Source organism: Eumetopias jubatus, unplaced genomic scaffold (genome assembly GCF_037043125.1).
Source record: "Eumetopias jubatus isolate StellerSeaLion01/CBP00866 unplaced genomic scaffold, mEumJub1_p1.0 scaffold_9, whole genome shotgun sequence".
NCBI classification, from domain to species: Eukaryota; Metazoa; Chordata; class Mammalia; order Carnivora; family Otariidae; genus Eumetopias; species Eumetopias jubatus.
The window spans coordinates 83,682,447-83,703,212 of NW_028274815.1; positions in this window are offsets into that span (position 1 = coordinate 83,682,447).

Genomic DNA, 20,766 nt, shown 5'->3' on the forward strand with positions numbered 1-20,766 from the left:
GTGTCACCTTCCTTTCCAATGAGGCCTCATGCAACCACTTGATTTAATACCTCAACCTGCCTGTCTCCCTTATCCCATGCCCTCCAATGTCCCTGCCTTTTTTGATTTTTGATTCTTGATTCCTCTTATCCTACTTTGCTTTTTATTTTCATCTAGCACTCTTGCCAACAGCCAACATACCACGTGACTCACTTTTTTTGATATATTTACTATTATTGCCCACTGCTAAAATGTAAGCTTCACATTGGGCTGATATACTCAAAGCACCTGAAACAATGCTTGATATATAATAAGTCAATAAATGTTGGATAAATGAATTAATGTGCCAAGCATTTGGCCATCTATAAAAATTATCTGTGGGGCACCTGGGTGGCTCTCAGTCATTTGCACAACTGACTCTTGATTTCAGCTCGGGTCATGATCTCAGGGTCGTAAGATGGAACCCAGCTCAGGGCTCCATGCTCAACGTGGAGTCTGCTTCAGATTCTCTCTCTCCCTCTGCCCGTCCCCCTGCTCTCGCTCACTCTCTCTCTCTTTCAAAATAAATGAGTAAATAAAGTCTTTTTAAAAAATTACTTGTGAATATGTTTTTATTTTGCATTTTTCTAGTGATTCAAGTAAAGCAAACCGATTTAGAAATTTTCAAAAATGCATCACACAATGTGTATAAAGATATAAATAAAAATCATTAACACGTCCACCCATCAGTGAAAAAAGTTAACTTTTTGTATATTTTTCTATTATTATTTAGACATTAGATCATTTTGTAGGCACCATTATGTATGTGGCCTTGTTTGTTATGTATTATATCAAAGCCATTCTATGACAGTGTATCTAACATTCTCTAATCTTGCAAATGTTCTAGGGTTAAAACCATGAGTTCATGATCATAACAAAGCTGAATATTTCTTCACATGCTATTGGCTATTTATATTTCTCTTTTGTAAGTTATCTTTCATATCCTAAGCCAATTATCTACTAAAGTCTTTGTTTTTCTATCCAAGGCGTTAAATTTTTATCCTTTATATATGTTACAAATATATCCTAGTGTGTTGTCTTTTCTTGAGATCTTTTTTGGCATACATTTCCAACTTTACATAGTGCATTTATTAATATTTTCCTTTGTGATCCTTCTCATGTTTTTAAGCCCTTAGCCATTCAAAGATCAAGTAGGTGTTCATTATAGTTTTATTCAATTTTTATAGCGTTTTTTAGGTTTTACTCTAATTCCTCCTGAATTAATTTAGAGATATTAAAGGAGTTGGGATGGCAATGTCTTTTTCTTCCAAAAGACAGCTAATTGTCCCAGCATCTTTTTTAACCTTCTTTCCCCATTGATTTGGAAAACCATCTTTGTTCTCTATCAAAGCCTCACATGTAGATGTCATTTTGTCATTCTATACTTGTTACATAAGATCTGTTACCTTATCATTTGTATCTGATTTTACTGTAGCATTTATTACTCTGTACTGTAATCTTTTGCTCATTCCTCTCCTCTACTAGGTTATGAGCTTTCTAATTTTTTTCCTGGATCCAATATGGTGCCTGGTTCACAGAAGCTGGTAAGTAGATTTTGATGAATTGGTGGCAATTCTAGACCCTGTGACAGTCAAGGGGCCAGGTGGACTTGGTGAGATGGATGAAGCCAAAGCCTTTTAGCCTCTCTCTGCCTTGGGGATTGTACAACTGGTTTTGGAAACAAAAACATAGCATCTCAGTCTGGGAAGGAATATTAAGAAGGGTAAGTAGTCTTTCTACAGAGACTGTCTTAGGAAGAAGTATGATGTTCAGATTTTAAGAAGGCTGCCTGGCTCTAAAATAAAATTTCTAGTGTCTTAAGCCCCAAAAGTCTTAATTTCCACAGCTACACAAGCATATTCCTTTGGCTTTAGACTCTGACCTGAGCAAACTCCAATCACTTAGCTAGTTAGCTCTGTTCCCCCTAGGCTGTAAGTCCCCATAGGACTGGCAGAAACCTTAACTAGCTTATAGATCGCTATTTCCTATAAGTATTTCCTGAGTGAATCGACAAATCAATAGAGATCAAAACAGTAAATCTCAGCAGCTATTTTCACTTATTTTGAGTATGTCTATAATATACTTTCTTCAAGGGGATGCCTGGGTGGCTCAGTCGGTTAAGCACCTGCCTTTGGCTCAGGTCATGATCTCAGAGTCCTGGGATGGAGCCCCACATCTGCTGAGCGGGGAACCTGCTTCTTCCTCTCCCTCTGCTTGCCACTCCCCCTGCTTATACTTTCTCTCTCTCTGTCAAGTACATAAATAAAATCTTTAAAAAAAAAAAGATTCTTTCTTCAAATACAGTTTTCAGGGAAATGAAAATACACATACACAAACTACTGACCTGAGGGCAGAGTAGAGTATTCATGGACGAGGGGAAAAGAAGGCAGAAGAGCAGGAATGGAGGACGGGCCATCATCTTAGGTCATTGTTTTATCCAAATTACCCCAGATAAGAAAAACCCTTGCTTTAACTGTTCAAGTCAGATGTGTGGTTACTCATCTTCATAATCTTCAAGGAAGGATATTTCACAATGCCCCTTCCAAGATATTTTTTCCTGAGTTTAAAAATGCCTGCTATTTCAGTCATCTATTGTTACATAACAAACCACCACAAATCTGAGTGGCTCAAAACATCAGGTCAAGGGTGACGGGCTCAGCTAGGCACTTCTCACTTGGGATCCTTTCTACTGCCACAAGTAGACGTGGCCGAGGCTGGATCATCAGAAATCTTCCCGTCTCACAAGTCTGGTACCTCTCTACCGCCATCTCCACATGGCTGGCTTGGGTTTCCTCACAGCATGGTGGCGTCAGGATAATCAGATTTTGGAGACCCAAGCTCCAAAATGATGCTTCTCAGAGGTCCAGGGAGAAGCCACAAGGCTTCTGAGGACTCAGCCTCAGAAGTTTGAGAATGTCATTTCTGCCGTGTTCTTTTTGTCAATCAGGCCAGCATGGATTGCAGGGGAAGGGAATTAGACTCTGCTCCTCTCAGTAGGAGGAATGTTAAAGAGTTTTTACCCATTTTCAGTCCTTCACATTTTTCTCTAAGAAAACAAAAATGTAAGGACAGGACTCACACCTAATTAAAACCTTTCTTGTTATAATTTAAGGCCACTTTCCTTATTCTGTGTTTGTGGAGTTAGTCACCAGGTGACTAGAAAACTCTTGTTTGATAGCCTGAGTTTCTATAATTAAGAAATTTATATCTTGTCAGGAACTGGATTTTCCCTAGCTGCAAAATGAGTAGCTAAAATGTATATGGTACTTTCTGACTCCAATTCTTGGGAGGCTATCTGGGACTCTGTACTCACCATTCGTACAAAAAGTCTAAAAGTGGCTCTGGTGAATACTTATTTTAGATGACTGAACTCCAAACACTCAAATAACTAAAAAATTCCTTTCTCTCAATTACTAACTACTACTGAATTATTATTGTCCAGATAGATATAGTTCTGAATTTACACATAAAAGATAAAGTTATTACAACATTTTGAAGAAAATCTTTGAAGCTAATTATCTAAAGATTAGAGAAAGAATATCTTTTAATTAATTTCAAACCCTGGATTGAGTACTAAGAAAAACACGAAAGAATGATTTCCAATAGGAAGTGGTGGTTACGGAAGAGTCTCCCTCCCCTTGAGGATTACCATTTAATTTTCAACATCGATTTGAAATAAATGCTGGTATGATCTCCAAGGAAAGACTGTTTCAGTTATAAAACCTAATGAAGAAGCATCCAGTTTAATAAGCAAAATATATGTTGTGCTCCTTTGTTAACCTAACTTCTACACTTTCTGCTTTGGTTTGAATGAGGGTATTTACTTTTATGCATTCACTGTTCTTTCCAGTAAATGTAATAGAGGGTGAGTCTTCAAGGGATGTACCTCAGGCCTTTACTGATCTTTTTCTTTACTTTCTCTCTACCTAGCATCCAACCCACTGCTTGGCACTTGGAGTTTTGACAAGTGAATTGTCACAAATATTTTTGCTTTTCCTTATATTAATGAATAAACTTAAAATTCAATGTTATCCAATTTATGATAGAGTGTGCACTGTGTCAGACAAGGCTTAAAATTACCTACAAGTTCACTCCTACAGCTTAATAGCAAAAAAGCTAATAACCCAATTAAAACATGAGCTAAGGACTTGACGAGATGTTTCTCCAAAGAAGACATACAAATGGTCAACAGGTACATGAAAAGATGCTCAACATCACTCATCATTAGGGAAATGCAACTCAAAACCACAAAAGATACCACGGCATACCTGTTCAGATGGCTATTATTAAAGAAAAGGATGACAAGTTCTGGGGAAGGTACGGAGAAATTGGAGCCCTTGCACACTGTCGGGAATGCAGACTGGGACAGCCACTCTGGAAAGCAGTATGGAGGTTCCTCAAAAAATTAAAAATAGAACTACCCTACAATCCAGCAATTCCACTTCTGGGTATTTATCCAAAAGAATTGAAATCAGGATCTCAAAAAGATATTAGCTCCCCCATATTCATTTCAATGCTATTTACAATAGCCAAGATGTGGAAACAATGTAAATGTCCATCAACAGATAAATGGCTAAGGAAAATGTGGTGTATACATACAACAGAATACTAGTTAGTTATAAAAAAGGAGGAAAACCTGGTGAACAACCCTCCAGTGAACCCGGAGGACACTGTGCTAAGTGAAATACGCCAGCCCCAGAAAGACAAACACTGCATGATTCCATTTATATGAGGTATCTAAAATAATCCAATTCATAGAATCAAAGAGTGGAATGGTGATTACCAGGGGCTGGAGAGAAAGGGAAACAGGGAGTTATCAATTAGTAGGCATAAAATTTCAGTGAAGCAAGACGAATAGACTCTAGGGTCTGCTCTACAACATTGTACCTATAGTCCATGATACTGTCTAAATAAATTTATTAAGAGATCTCCTGTTAACTGTTCTTGCCACAATAAAATAGTTTTTAAAAAATTGTATGCTCAGCTGGAAAAAATACCCACCAGTTAAATAATGTATGATTCTCTGAGATTTTTATATATCTTAATATTTTGGTGGTTTTTAAAAGAATATGTACAGAGTACCTACAGGACAGCAGACACCAAGTGTGTGCTGAGGATACAAGGACACGTGGAAAAACAGTCCCTGCTCTCCAGGAGTTTCCCAGGATTCCTCAGGCTTTTAAAAGCCAAAATTAATTTCCTGATATCGTCAACATGGATGCGACCATCTCTTCCTAGCTCCCATTAGTGTGTTCTACTTCCAAGCTTTATTTTTAAATTACCTCCAAATATACATGATTTTATCTTTAGAACTATAGTCTGATGTATAATCTATGCTTTTTCAGACATGCTGCTTAAATTTAACGACAACTGAAAATTTCGGGGCCCTTTGCTTCTTCGGTCCCATCGACTTTCTGCAAATTTCACCTTAACCTCCCCAGATCACTGCCTGCATGTTCCACTGGCTAATGAGAGCCTCCCTAGCCTGCAACAGCATGCTCCTCACAAAGGGAGTACATCTTTCAGTTGATTTCATAGCAGAACGGTAAAAGCGGTAAGTCCACAGTACCACCCTATCGAATCCAACAGCATTATGGATGGGTAGAGACAAATTTCAAATGGTAGAGCCATTCCCAGATTGATCAACAAGAAATTTTCCAATCCTAATTAAGACCCACTTTAATTTAATGTCAATTTATTGACACAAATTAAACTCAGTCCTCATTCTTTCTCTCTTAGACTATTAAATAGCTCCCAGCTGGATTCTCCTCTGCCATTAATGCCCTCATTCATTCATTCATTCATTCATCATTTCCATTTTATATTTTTAACAGCAATCTTGCCATCATTTATTCTTTTTTATATAAATTTACTTCTTTCTTTTTTTAAGATTTTATTTATTTGAGAGAGAGAGAGAGAGAGAGCAAGAGAGAGCAAGAGAGAGAGAGCAGAGATAGCAAGAGAGAGTATAAGCAAGGGAAGGGGCAGAAGAAGAGGAAGAAGCAGACTTCCCGTGAGCAGGGAGCCCGATGTGGGATCATGACCTGAGCTGAAGGCAGACGCTTAACCGACTGAGCCACCCACACCCTTTTATTCATTTTCTTTTTAATCGGTTGACCTTCTGTTTCCTAGGCCTGGGTAGCTAACATTTTGATGAAGATAATTTGGATTCAGGAACATTTTGAGTCTTCATAAAAAAACAAATGACTAGGGGCACCTGGGTAGCTCAGTTAGTTAAAAGTCCAACTCTTATTTTCCGCTCAGGTTGTGATCTCAGGGTCTTGAGATCAAACCCCACATGGGCTCTGCGCTCAGCAGGGAGTCTGTCTGAAGATTCTCTCCCTCTGCCCCTCCCCCTCCTCTCTCTCAATAAATAAATAAATAAATAAGTCTCTTTTAAAAATGACTAACTCATATGTTTACTGCCACAGACTGCATACAATAGAAACCCTCTCCTTATCAGTGATCCTTCGTTTACCTGATCAAGAGTTCTAGCATCTTGACATGCAACACTGGGAAAGCAGCTAAGAGAGGAGAGGTCTGACAGGGGTGAGATTATGGATGACTATGAGTATCCACTGAGACTGTAAATTGTGGAGACCCACTGAAAAGTTTGGGCAGGAGGATTACATGATCAGACAGGAATTTCGGAGAGCTCTCTGCAGCAGCAGGGAGGATGGATGGGGGAAAGTAGGCTGGAGGTAGAGCCAAAAAGGAGTCTATTGTAACAACCCATGCAAGAAGGTGGGACTGAGTGGTACTGGGGATGGAGAGAAGAAGGCAAAATAATATATTTAGAAGTTAGAGTCACTAGACTTAAGGTGTGAATAAGGAGGAATCTAAGATGACCCCCAATTTTCTCACTGGGAGTGATCCAATGGAATGCGGAACATTAAACAAGTTAGGCAACATTAGACTATCATGCTTGGGGGAAGAGATAATGAGGACACAATAAGATGTACATGAGGCATTCAAGTGATGGTATCCAGTTAATAGTTCAATGCTTTCCAAGGCTTTACAACAACACCATCTAAGAAGCTTTAGAAAATGCAGATACCCCAATTCATCATTATGACTGGTCTTGGCTTCGTTTCCCTCTCCCACTCAAAGGATCATGGGGACTGCTTGATGCAGCCCAAGCACCTGCTGCTCTTCAGTCACCGTGCCCCTGTGCACACGCTAGTCCTTTTGTCAGTAACCTTGTCTCCTCGGTTGCTACAGCTGACTCTGTCAGCCCATACAGGACCTCCTGCAGGCCCTGACCAATGGCCTGACCTGTTGTTGGCCTAATATGCTCTTCTAACACCCACTCCACTCTCTTCTAGCAGTTTCTGCATCGTGTCATGATTAGTGTTACAGAGTTCTCTTGCCCTATGGGACCAACTGGGTTTTCCTTTTGTTCTTTATCTTCAGTCCCTAGCATTCTGCCTGAAATGTAGCAAGCACTCAGTACACATTGACCCACGTGATATTTGCCTGCCAAGCTACTGAGTTGGTTCTTATCATAAGGAAGCTTTGTACATAATCCATCATCTGACATAGTCACTGGAAACTCACACAGAGTTTCCAAAAATGATTGGAACGATCTAGTTTTCAAATTGACATACATAAATACCATAAATGTTTGTTAGGGCCTCATCCTAACAGCTGGATGAAGGAGATAAAATTACATCTTTCCAGAAGAAAAAGAAATTCTTCCTCTCCTGCTCCTTTTAAGTGATCTTTGCCACCCCTGGCAGCCTCCAGCGAAGAACTTTGTTTTCCTTGCAACTTCTATATTAGACTAGCCGTGCCTCTGAGGGGTTGTTGGTCATTTTCCATGAGGTCCCTAATCCTGTCCTTGATGATTATGGCCCTAGAACTCTGCTGGGGGCACAGTCCTTTGTGGACAGGCTGGAGACAGGACAGTTGGAACACCTGAGCATAAATATTTGGAAGAGGGAGACGAGATCTTTCCCTGTCCTCCACCCTCGTATTTGTTACCTGCGTGTTCCACGCGGGGTAAACCATTGCCAATTCATTTTTGTATGTGCTTATACTGCACCTGCCTTAATTCTTCTTCTCGTCTCCTTGCCAAGTTGTGCTCCTTGAGGCACTGGCTACCAAAATTGCTACCAGCTGATTGCTCCTGGTAGAGGCAGAAATCTTCTCTTGGCCATGGTAACAGAGAAAGTCATTACCAGAAAAATCACTATTTCCTGAGACTTCTAATATTACTGCTATATAGGTTTATAAATGCCACATCAAGATTATACCCTATTTTAGTAAAAATATAAAATAATAAAAAAATAGCCCACACCTCAATTGTCATATTTTGTGATATAAAGATATTCTTTGAAAGTGCCCTTCATGTTTTGTCAACTGTATCAAAAGAAAAGTCTTAGCCCATAAAAAGCAAGATCAATGCTAATTTTTTCTTCACATCCTCAAATTTAATGCTCTAATTATTTGTTTTAAAAATATACCCATTTTCGGGGGGTGCCTGGGTGGCTCAGTCAGTTGAGCGACCAACTCTTGATTTCAGCTCAGGTCATGATCTCAGGGTCCTAGGATGGAGCCCCCAATCGGGCTCCCCGGTCAGTGCAGAGCCTGCTTCTCTCTCTCTTCCTCTGTCCCTCCCCCTGCTCATGTATGCACTCTCTCTTTCTCTAAAATAAGTAAATAAATCTTAAATATATATATATAGCCATTTTCACTCTCTCATTAGAGACAACGTTGGCTAGTTTATTACATTGAGAGGCCAAGAAGTTGTCTTCTTTTCAATTTCTAAACTGAAAGTCAGATCCAAACTTTTGAAGAGAGACATCTGAGGCAAGTGGCACCAAAGATTTTATTAATATCCATGCAATCTCTTGAGCTCTCCCCTCTCTCTGAAACTTTAATACTTAACAGAGTTTTTTGAAATGGTTGCTTGGCCAAAGTTTTTGATTGGGGCTAGCCACTGTCCTTCTGGCCAGAAGTCTGTGAGAAAGGGCACTGGGGAGAATAGGCTCATCAGAGCCCCCAGACATCCTTGTGGAAAACCTCTCTCCCCAAGGAATTTGGTCCCTGCCCTTGAGCATTCCAAAGTCTGCAACTTTCCATGGCTACATATGGCCCATTGACAGTTAGCAGCTGTCAAGCGGACAGGCCGTGCAAACCCAGCTGGCCAATTGAGGCCACGTCTAGACAAAATGAATGGACACAGCTCATCAGTTCCATTTGGCCATCCTAGCAATTGATGCAGATCAGCCCCGGGGCTCATTGCAACTGCAGAGCTGAGCGTGGGAGCGTGGAGCTCATCGGGGTGGAGCAGATAGTCATGCAGTGGTCCTGGCTGCCCAGGGTGAGCTCCATACACGGTGCTGCCAAAGGGGACGGACCTGCTCCACAACCGTTGTCCAAGTTCATTGCAGTCAGTGGCTCATTCTAATCTCGAGTCTCACTACCAAGCCGTCCATCTCAAGAAGTGGTTTCTAAAATCACTTTGCTGAGTGTTCTGTTGAACAGAAGAAACTAACTCAGTGCTCCAAAGTCAAGAAAAGAATATTTAAAAAATTAAGGAAGCAGTGAGATTTTCCTCTAGCTGCCATCACACGACATCTGTTGAAGAAAGAAATTGCAAAGCATAATACAGTCACAAAAATAAAATGTCATTGAACTGACCATTCCATCTTCAACCTAAATTTTACGATCTTTTTTTTATCTTTTTTGAAGAATTTCAAAAATCACCACAAAATCCTCCCTCAGACATAAGATATTTCTCTGTAAACTTATTAGCAAATTCCAGCGAGAGGCTAGCCTTTGTGATGATGAAAGAAAACCGGTTATCAAAATAGTTCCGGCTCACTTCAAAGGACAAACCAGAAAGACAGAAGATGCCACAAAATCTGCTTGAGGAAACGAAAGTTGTATGGCATCCAACAATGATGGGGCTGAGGTGATGAGCTCCAAGCTTCTCACCAAACATGTGGCCCCATGCAGAAATATGCCAAAACAACACAGTTTGGCTCATTGTAGCCCAATTAATACCATAATGAGCTTCCTTAGATAGCCAAATCCTTAATCAGCCCTATCAAAACTATGTCTGTTCAGAAAAAGACTCCTGTTAATTCTGCTTAATGCCTGACAGTGGTTAAGCACCATTAATACTCCATAATTTCATTGTATGTTATTGTAATCATATCAGCTTATATCTCAGTGGCTACGCGAGACTCAATAGGCTGCCGTGAATTATGGGTCATGTGACTCTGCTTCAGTAAGAGACTATCTTCCATCACAGCCAGACCTCCTCTGCCCTCCCCACAGTCAGTAGCCTAAGCAGGTATTAATAAAGGTCTCCTTTTTTAAATTGCATAGCTCTAAATGGTCTTTAAGGGACCCAGCAGTAATCTCAAGATCCCTATATTTTAGCAGGAAAGCAGGACAGAGGAATTAATAAGAGCCCTTTCTGTGTAAACTGCTCCCTGCTCTAAGGCTATAGTGTGATGTCAGGGCGCTAAGAGAATTTTAAATGCACAGGATGGATTGTTTGTGTTGCAAAAGCGAAACAGGGGCCAAAGGCTAAGAGACTTGAGAAAATTGAAAGACTGCCAGGGATGCTGGGATGCAAATAGCAACAAAACAGGGATAAATGCTCCTACTCACATATGCAGGAGTCTTGCAGAAGGGGGGGAAAAAAGGTTATTAATTTTCACCAGGCTGTATCTTACAGCTGGTGGCTCAGCATCAGTTTTTGGTGTAATGAAAATGGTCTGAGCAGAAGATAAATGGTTCATAAAGTGGACCATTTAGATGCAATCGAGGCTCAATCTGCCCAGTGACTAATCACGTCCCCCCAGTAAAGCTGAATTCCACTAACAGAATTTTTTTTTTTCCGGCTGTACCAGTGAATTGTAGCCGGGTCTAAGTTCAAGGCAGGCAGAGAATTATCTTGATTTATTAGCGCACTCCCTGGCCGTGCCACTCGCTCGGCTGAGCCTTTGTGGGCTTCTGCCCTGTTGCTGTCGGAGTATAATTTTTACCGTTCCCTTGTGACTAGTACACAGCATCATTTTCAGCTGCTAGAAAAATGGGCTGCTTTTGCACCTGTAATTTTTCTTCTTTTGCTGCTGAAGGTATATAATATATCTCTAAAGTGCGTAATAAGTTTCTGAAAAACGTGTTTTTAAAAGAAATTGATTCCAGTGGTTTATAAGCCTGAGCAAGGCCACATAAGGAAATGCGCCAGATTGCAAAGGTATGCCTGGTTGGCAACGCAGCCATTTTTACCCTTCCGCTTAGTAAATCCTGACTCCTAGTCCAGAGTATAATTTCAGACATTTTTCTATACAGTAGTTGTTTCTCATAATGAACTCTGATCAAATAAAAATGTTGTTTATGTGGAGACTTTACAAGTCCTGATTACATATAAAATAGAGTAGAATCCCTCATAATGACATTTAATTGTGAGAAAGAAAAGATCCCAATAGAAGAGCGTTCAGCTGCATTTGTTCAGTGTTCCTTTGCAAAATGCTGTTTATAGATCGTTCAATTATGACATTATTAGGAGCTGCGTAAGAGTAACTCACTGGTTCTCCATATTTTTAGACCTATGGAAAATAACCGTGGGTGTGATTTTCATTATTTTGACTGGGAGTTATTCACAAAAGGCCCTTCATGTTTATGAGGATCGACTGTCCCACGCTTCACCCGTAATCTTGTGAGAATCTTCAGAAAGGCAATTCATGGTGCGGAGGACCCTAGAAGAAGCCAAGTCTCCTCCTCTTTGAGGCTCTGAAGATTCTAACAGGATGTTATTAATAACCCAACAAATGGCAGGAAGAGGGGGTCTGAGCTGGTTTATTCTGAGCCTTCCAACATGATTTTTCCATTTTCCTAGGGACCTGACAGATGTGATCGGTAAACTATCAGGCTATAAACTATACAGGCGGAAATGCTGCTGCAAACCTCAGTGATCATACATCTTCTAGAAGAGGAGCCCTAGTTCTCAGATACCTGCCTCTGCAGTTTCATTCCTTCAGGAACACCAGTTTTCAGAAGGCAGCAGAAGGTGTAGATCCATTACCTCCCGAGCAGCCTCTCAGACCTGCATCTGTCCATTTAGCAGGGTGAGCATTCAAATGCCTTCTTCCCTTTTCCACAGAGCTTTGACCAGCACAGCTGTGAACTGGCTTTTGCAAAATGGGCCTGTGTGATGCTGACCACGCCTACAGTTTGGGCGGCAAAAAAAGATGGAGGAGCTTCTGAATCGCCATTTGCAGCCAAGTGTATCAGCAGCACACACCTGTAATGTCATGACCAGAAGAACGAGTGCTTCTGTCACTCATGTAGCAAACATTCATTGCATACTTATTACATGTCAAACACTATGATGGGTTTGCAGAACACACAGACAAATGAGGTAGAGCCCTTCTCCGTCGAACTTGCAATCTTGAATGAATAATGACTAAATGAATGAATGGATGGGTGTCTCTGGCTTGGATGATGCTCAATAAATCTGAAGGAATAAGGCCAAAGGTCAGTTATCTCCCCTTTAGTCAGAGCCAGCTAGGATCCATGTGGCTTTGAGGAAGTCACTTAACTTCTCTGTACGTTGATCTCATAACTATAAAGTGAGGATAAATATCTTTGCCTCATTCATCACCCAAGCCAATTTGGAGAAGTAATGAGATGGTATGTGTGCAATTGTATTGATGGAGTGTCTAAGAATGTAGGCAATTATTACTATTGTCTAAGAGGTCAGGAACTGTCATAAAGTCATGAACACCATGTCCTGCCCAAGGGCATCTGGTAGAGCCAAGAAAGGCAAGCTGAAACACAGCCCACTCTTGGGGCACCAAGCCATGTAGTTGGACGTGGGGCTGGGTCTATAATGGAGAACGGGAGACATTTTCCTAATTTGCCCAAATGCACCAAATGAGGCTAGCAACCATGTGTGCAAGTGTGCAATGTATGTCAAAACAGCTCTTGGACCCATTCCATCACTGAGCATTTCCTAAACCGGAAGTACTTGGGTTTTCACTTGCTTCTATTACATTTGACATTGGCCTTTGACATCAAGCTATAATGTCTTGGAAATTCACATCTTGGCTAAAGAACATGTTTTTTAACATTTATTTAGCCCATGAAAACATAGCCTTAATTTTTAATTCACAAGAATATAAATGTGCAGGGGGAAAGCAAGTTCTCAAAGGGAAAACATAGCTTATACAGGGAGTGGATCAAACTTTCCAGAAATATTCCCTGACTGAACTCCCCAGTTGAGAGTTGGATCTGTCTGACATGACCCCAACACAGGACGCGTTCAACTGCAAGCCCGGATGATCTTTTATGTGTTCTAAACCTTCCCCAACAATCCAAAGTACATAGCCCCAACCCTATCACTGACTCTGCCCTGGCAAACCTTATCTGTAGAGTATTAGTCAATACTGGAATTCTGCTTTGGTGTTTGTTTACTTTTTTATATCCTATTTCTCCATTTAGGAGACTTTGAACAAGTCTTGAACCTCAGTTTCCTCGCCGGTCAAATGGTGACACTAACACCTTTCGGGGCCATTTGGAGACAATGAAGATAAAGAATCCGATAAAAGCTACAATGAGACTTCCACAGTACTAGCCTAAGGGCCCCCCAGAATGCCTGAACCCCTGCCCAAAACACCGCAGCTCTTCCACACCAAGTCCCTGAGGGATACATCCTTGTGGTAGCAGGAAGTAAAGTTAGGGTAACCCCTCTCTTGTGAGGCCAGAGCAATCCAGGCCCAAAACCAATCTGTGTAACCTGCCTCCAAGTAGAGTAGTGGATACAATAGAGGGAGGGAGGAAGTTGAACCAGGTCTCTCCCTCCCTCCGTGTTTGTGTGTGTGTGTGTGTGTGTGTGTGTGTTTGTGTGTGTGTGTGTGTGTGTGTGTGTGTGATATCGATGGAAGCAGGGTTGTTAGAAGAGAGAAAGGTAGATAAGCAGCCTGATTTCCCCTTCTGCAGCCAGCAGGAAAGAAAGAACAGAGCATACCAGACAGAAGCAAATCCGTGGGTCTGAATTTAAACTTGCAGTGGCCGCGCCTGCTGGAAAAATTGCATTCTGCCATATGATCAACAAATAGCAGCAGTTCTTGGAAGTTGATGAGTCAGGGGCAGGGAAGCTGGCAGCTGAAGTGGGTAGTGAACACCTGACCACCCACACCGAGGTTCCAAGCACCTGACACCTACTGGGTACTCAGGACCGGACAGTAAACAAGATCATGATGATCCATAACAGAACATTTTCCAAATAAAATGCACTAAAGAGAGTTCTCTCCTTTTGAGTGACCAAAATGAGAGCCACCTTCGGGATTTCTACATAGCAGGGTTAGTCCATGTCTTAGTCAGCTTGGGCTGCTATAACAAACTACAACAGACAGGGTGGCTTAAACAGCAAACTTATTTCTCACAGTTCTGGAAGCTGGAAGAGTCCAAAACCAAGGTGGTGACAAATTTGGCTCCTGTTTGCTGCCATCCCTCCTCTTATTGTATCCTCCCACGTTAGGGAGGACAGTGCCCCTGTCTTCTTATAGGGGCACTAATCCCTTATGAGCTAATTACCCATCAAAGGCCCCACCTCCAGAGACCATCACGTTGAGGATTAGGTTTCAACATATAATTTTTTTTTTCCTGGGGAGTCGGAATGAGGCCACAAACATTCACTCCATTGCATTCAAACTGGGGTGTTTTGTTTTCTAATTGGAATAATGAAAGATAAATTTACACCATTCCAGAACTTCTACCATTCTTTTTAGGAATATGTAAAACATCAAATGGCTTATATTTATGTGGAAAGACAAGTACTTATTGTTTCTACTAAGTTTTAGAAAACTGAATGGCTTCCTAGTTCTGTGTTGCAAATAAAATCAACACTTCTCTCTATAATTTATCAGCTTGTCTCTAAAAACACTTGGATTAACCTAGTATCTACTTGTCTCCATGTTAAGATAATCATGACAACTGCGTAAAATATTTATCAATAGAAAATTGAATCCAAATACACTAAAACACTCACTGAGCAACGTTTACAAGCCAGTAGGAATTAGGCATAAGACCTACATTCAAGGTAGTATCTTCCTATGTTATAAATATTGGAGCCTAGATTGGTAAACTAGGTCTGAGAACAAAAATAGGAACTAAAAATTCACATTGTCAAAAGCTGTCCTGTCAACGCCTTACACATTCACAGGTTCTAAATGTTTCTGTGAACCTCTTTATATATGCTGGTGTGACAACCTATTTGTCTTGACAGTAGGTGTGTGTGGGGTTGGGGGAGGGGGGCAAAGGAGTGTCTACTATCGATGCTGGGGCACAAGTATACTAACTGGCTAATTATTTACTGATTAGGAAACTAAAGATGATTTTTAAAGCCCAATTGGCCACAAATTATTTTTTTCCCAGTGCTTAGAAAACTGTTGAGTGGAAAATTATATTAACAGTAATAATAAAAATAATTAGCATCATTTTCTAAAAGCTAATATCTCAATTTTGTCTTCGCATAGTGCCATGTCCTATTACTGTCACATTCCTTAAAAAAATGATCGTATGAAGTTTCATGGTTTTCCAGCTTGGAAAATAACATGGTTTAGCCAAAGCCTTAAGGGCTCCATCCTCTCCTTACCTAGAATCAACACTAAAACTGAGAACTAAGTGGACAACCAGGCAAGAACTTAGGAAAACCTCCAGTTTTCAGGTTCTTCTGTTTGAGCTTATAGGGTATGGAAGCAGGAAAACACAGGGGATTTACATCAGAGGTACCAGAGCTCGTGAGAAGCACCCAAAGCTGCTACAGTCTGAGGGGATAACAATATTCAAAACTACTTCCGGTCCACCTTTCCTTTCCTCGTAGGAGGGCTAGGGTAGAATCATACCTGGCAGCTGCAATTTCCTCTTCTGCCTCTCTGCCAATCGCATGCTGTGCAGGAGAGCCTTCCTGGTAGTTTCAGGAACCAGGGTGAGTACTGTGTCCCTGTTTGAGTTGTACATTTCCTGCTATGTGCAGAAAAGGCAGATCAGACATCTTGTCCTTCTACCAAGATCTCCAAAGCACTGATAGGGTGCCTACCCCACACGTGATCATCAACTATGCAAGAACAGCTTAGGATTTTTTTAAAAAATTATTGTATTCATGATCTTCGTTTTTATCTCAAAATCAAACATCTGGATAGGATAGGCACGGCAAACCCTTAGATTGGGGAAAGGAGCCACTCAAGGTTACCTGATATTTTAAGAACATCAGGATCCAGCCCCTGGCCACTCTTTCTGGTTTTGAGAGGGTGAATTCTTTACTCTCTAATTACCTCATCTGGGACCTGAAGTCTACAGTTCTCGGGACAAATTTTTATTCTAACCAAAGCATTCAGACGATGTGTGGGAAGGTCATCAGTGAAGGAAGTAAAAATTCTGGACTCTCTGAGTTGCAGTGATATTTTTATGAATGTGGTTGCACCACCGTAGGAATCCACGTTGAATATCTGAGCAGTTGCGAATACCAATTCCTAAAATGTTAACAACCAGAAAGAAGTCTTCCCCTTGTTACCACTTGATTCTCCACAAGGCAGAATTTATCAAATATTGACCTGATACTCCAGCAACTGATGGAACCTGCTCCTCTCAAGAGAATATTTTATATAAACAGGGTCAAAATAGGATCTGCCTACATAGGGTCAAGTTTCCTTTTATGAGCAAGAAGTAGAGCCTCAACTACTCTAAAATATTAAACCAGAAGCCTTAAAGTTCCAGTGCAATGTGAATACTTGGGAAAAGCAATGCTCATAGCTTTGAGGTTGAAAATCACCATTTCAAACAAATGATGGGTGCCTTCAGTCAACAGATCTTTGCTGAGTACCTACTATATGCCGGCCACTGTTCCAGGTGCTTAAAATATGTCAGCGAATGAAACAGACAAAAATCCCCTGCCCTCGTGGGGGGAAAAAAAAAAATATATATATATATATATATTGGTTAATTGATTTGATAACAACATCCCCGACCTTTGGACCTCACGAAGATTGTTACCAAGACAACCTTGTTCCTTTTCTCCTGCCATGTTAGTTTCCAAGCTTTGCTTACCATCAAAAGCACTTTAATACACACTTGGAAGTGGTGATAAAAAATGGCGGCAGTGACCTAGCACACTGGTCTTCTGTTTCTGCAGGGCTGAAATTGTCAACTCAGTGAACTAGTGAAAATCCCAAATGTTATGTTTGGAGTTTAGTTCAGCCAAACCTACCATGAACCAGTTCCAGGAACCAAGGACACACGTGAGAGTCAAAATCTCTTCTGTCGGTCTTCACATTGGTACCCGTTCCATCCCTCCTGGTATTCGACTTGAGACCACCAACTCCCCTCCACAGACCATGCCCACACGGGGATGGAAATGAGTCTTTGGGGGTCTTTTTGGGATGTGGTTGGATGTCAGCCAGCCATTCAGAAATGAAAGCAGGCTAGCCTCTGACCAACGCCCCCCCCGCCCCCAGCCACCCTGTTCCCTAAGATGTAGAATGGCTTGCCTGTGCTCACATTTCTTTTTTCCACCTTCATTTCCATTTATCTTTATCAGTGGATGTCTGGAAAACCTAATTGCTGTTATTTCTATCTTGAACAGGCTAATAGGTATCAGAGAGGGAAAGGCTTTCTTCCCCCCTTTTTTTCTGAATTTACAAAAATAATAATAATAATAATAATGATACTAAAGCAATAAAATAAAGGCCTGTATTGATAAGGGAAATATAACCGGGTCTTTCGCTTTAACGAAATTTGCTTTCATTAAAACAGAATCTGCAGTGTAGCTCCTTGATTACTTTGGTGTGTTGCATTCACCAGCATAAATAAACCTCCTGCTTTCGAGCCGGGAAGCCCTGCTATTTTAAAGATGAAAAAATTTCAGCTTCTGGATGGCTGCTTTCATTTAACACAGCTTCAAATGAATTTATGAACTGTTCTATAATGTTTTCTGCATACACCAAATGGCAGACTTTAGGCAGAAACCCAATATATGTTTAGTTAGTATATAATAAACATAATATTTACATGGGCTATGCACTGTGTTAAGAATCAAGAGCAGTTGCTCTATAAACTGTTATTGAATTCTCTAACATAGAGCCCTAACCAAGTAGTCCATCAAGATTCCAGAAGAATTTGGGGGAAGAGACCCTGACCTACTCCAAGTACACACACACGTGTGTGTGTGTGTGTTTGTTGGCACACGTGTAGGGACACGCAAACCTATGTCTCCTTCATTAAAAAAAAAAAGCTCCTTAATCAAAACCTTGACAACAATCTCATTTTTCTTTGGTGGCTAGGATGACAATGTAGTTTAAGATATTGTTTTTAACTTTAAAGGAGTCTCCGTGGTTTTGAAGAATGTTTCAGAAGCTTTAAAAAAATTTCTTTTTAAATCCCAGTAGATTGAAAAGGCAGTTCATTTCTTAAGCAATAAACAGAAAGCCGGGGGAGGGGTGCTGAATAAGCATGCTTATATGGAATTTTTCTTTGAAAAGCCCACTAGTTAGGCACTATAGCACTTCAGTTGATATTTCTACAGTGCAAACACGATAGTGGAAATTAAGTTGCCCCAGCAAATTCAGTTTAGTGGGAATTTGTTATGAATAAAATGCTGCTGTTGGCTTTAGAACATTGAATTTATCCACCAAATAATATCTTAGAAATACCACTTCAGAAGAAATCAGCTCTAAATAATTGATAAATTTGGTTTGTTTAGAAACCTTTTGACCTCTGTAATAGAAAGTAAAAACACATTTCAGTTATTAAAGTCACATATATTCCCTCTGGTAGGGGGAGCTTTTAATTTTAAGCTGGGCTCTGTAGGGGCCATTTGATAAAGCTTAGAGAAATTTTTCAACTGCTGCCGTTGGATTTGGGTCAACCTCCTTTGGGAAAATGGAAAAAGATAAATTTGTTGCTTTTCATCACACACAAGAAAACTTCAGAGATTTAAACATTAAGACCTATTGGAAGTGAAAGATGGGTTTTTTGGGGAGCCCCTTCTGACTACCTCCCACCCCCAAACTCTCTTTTTCTCCCTTTTCTCTGGAAAGAAGGCTTCAATGTTTGTGCTATTAAAATAAAGAAAAAGAGAATCACTTCCTATTAATGTAAGACATTCTTTTTTAGATAAGAGCCGTAGCTCTTATTGGCCGTATTTAGAGCAACTCTGTTTTGTAGAGAAAATGGCAAGATACTATTTAAAGTGATTTCTAACTGCAACGTTTTTTTGTTCAAATACACTTATTTAACAAATAATGTTATTGGCTATTTCTCTTTTACGATCCAGCATACCTTAGTGAATACTCTCTGATGTGGCTTTCCACGTTGAAAAAATGCACAGGTAATGCAAAGGATTTACATCTTACAACATTATTATCAATATCATTAATACATATTTGAAAGCACAACCCTTCTCTATAATGAAGAAACAAGGAAAGTAAAGAATTCGTCTCTGTTGTGTTTATGTAAGACGTGCTCAAATTACATACGCAAGTAAGTGGATATTTATGAGATCTTTATAAATGCTACATTTTAAGAAGGTGCATCGGAATTGTTTCTAGGACCTGCATGCACCAAGCACAGCGGCAATGGTGTTTGGACATTATTTTATTACACCCTGGCTTTGTGAAGGCCAGGATTGTATCTGATCTCTATTATGTACTTTAAGAACCTAATTTGCCCTTTTTTTGCCCAATAGATGATTGAAATGCACTGGCCTTCGACAAAGAGCTCATCCTTCAGCTTGACTTTGAAGCCACCTGACTGAAAGAGTATCCAGAATCCATATGGAATGACGCAAGGAAAAAATATACATAAATAAGAAGCAACTTTCTTATTTCTCAAGAGAGTATGAAGAGGTGGAAGATTTGAGAGGAAGGAAGAGAAATGGCTGAAGGAATCAGGGTGAGCACAGAGGTCAGTGTCTGAGGAATGAGAGTCCAACAAGGGCCAGACAATGGGACCATTCACAAAAATAAATAACCTCGTTTCCCTGGATTTAAAAAAGGTACTCCAAGAAGCTCTGAAACTCAGTAGGACCATAAGACCCTAGTGCATCAGTGCCTTCAAGGCAATGGACAACCCTCCCCATCGGCTTCTTCTCCATGCACTATTACATGATGACATAATGGTCACATGACTGCATCCCGCTCCCTTAGAAAGAAAAGAATCGTGCTTTGTCTTTATCATCTGGGATGCGTGCTTCCTCAGCATATATTTATTTAGATGTTTATCTTTAGGAACCAGCTGGCTAAAACTAAATGATGTGTGTCCCAATTCACATGGAAAGGAGGATTCTGAAGGACCCGTGCCCACACTGATTAGGATGGTGATTATAAAAAAAAAAAAAGTCAGAAAATAAGTATTGGTGAGCATGTGGAGAAATGGGAAACTGTGCCACATAAAGGGGTGCAGCCACTATGGGAAATACTATGGTGTTTCCTCAAAAAAAATTAAAAAGAATTACCATAAAATCCAGCAATTCCACTTCCGGGTATATGCCCAAGGGAATTGAAATCAAAGACTCAAACAGCTGTTTGTATGTTCTTCTTAACATCATGGACAAGAGCCAAAAGGTGGAAACAACCCAACTGTCCGTCAACATATGAATGATGAAACAGATGTGGTCTATACATACAGTGGAATATTATTCAGCCTTAAAAAGGAAAGAAATTCTGATACATGCTACAACATGAATGGACCTTGCAGACATTCTGACATTAAAACATCATGTTAAGTAAA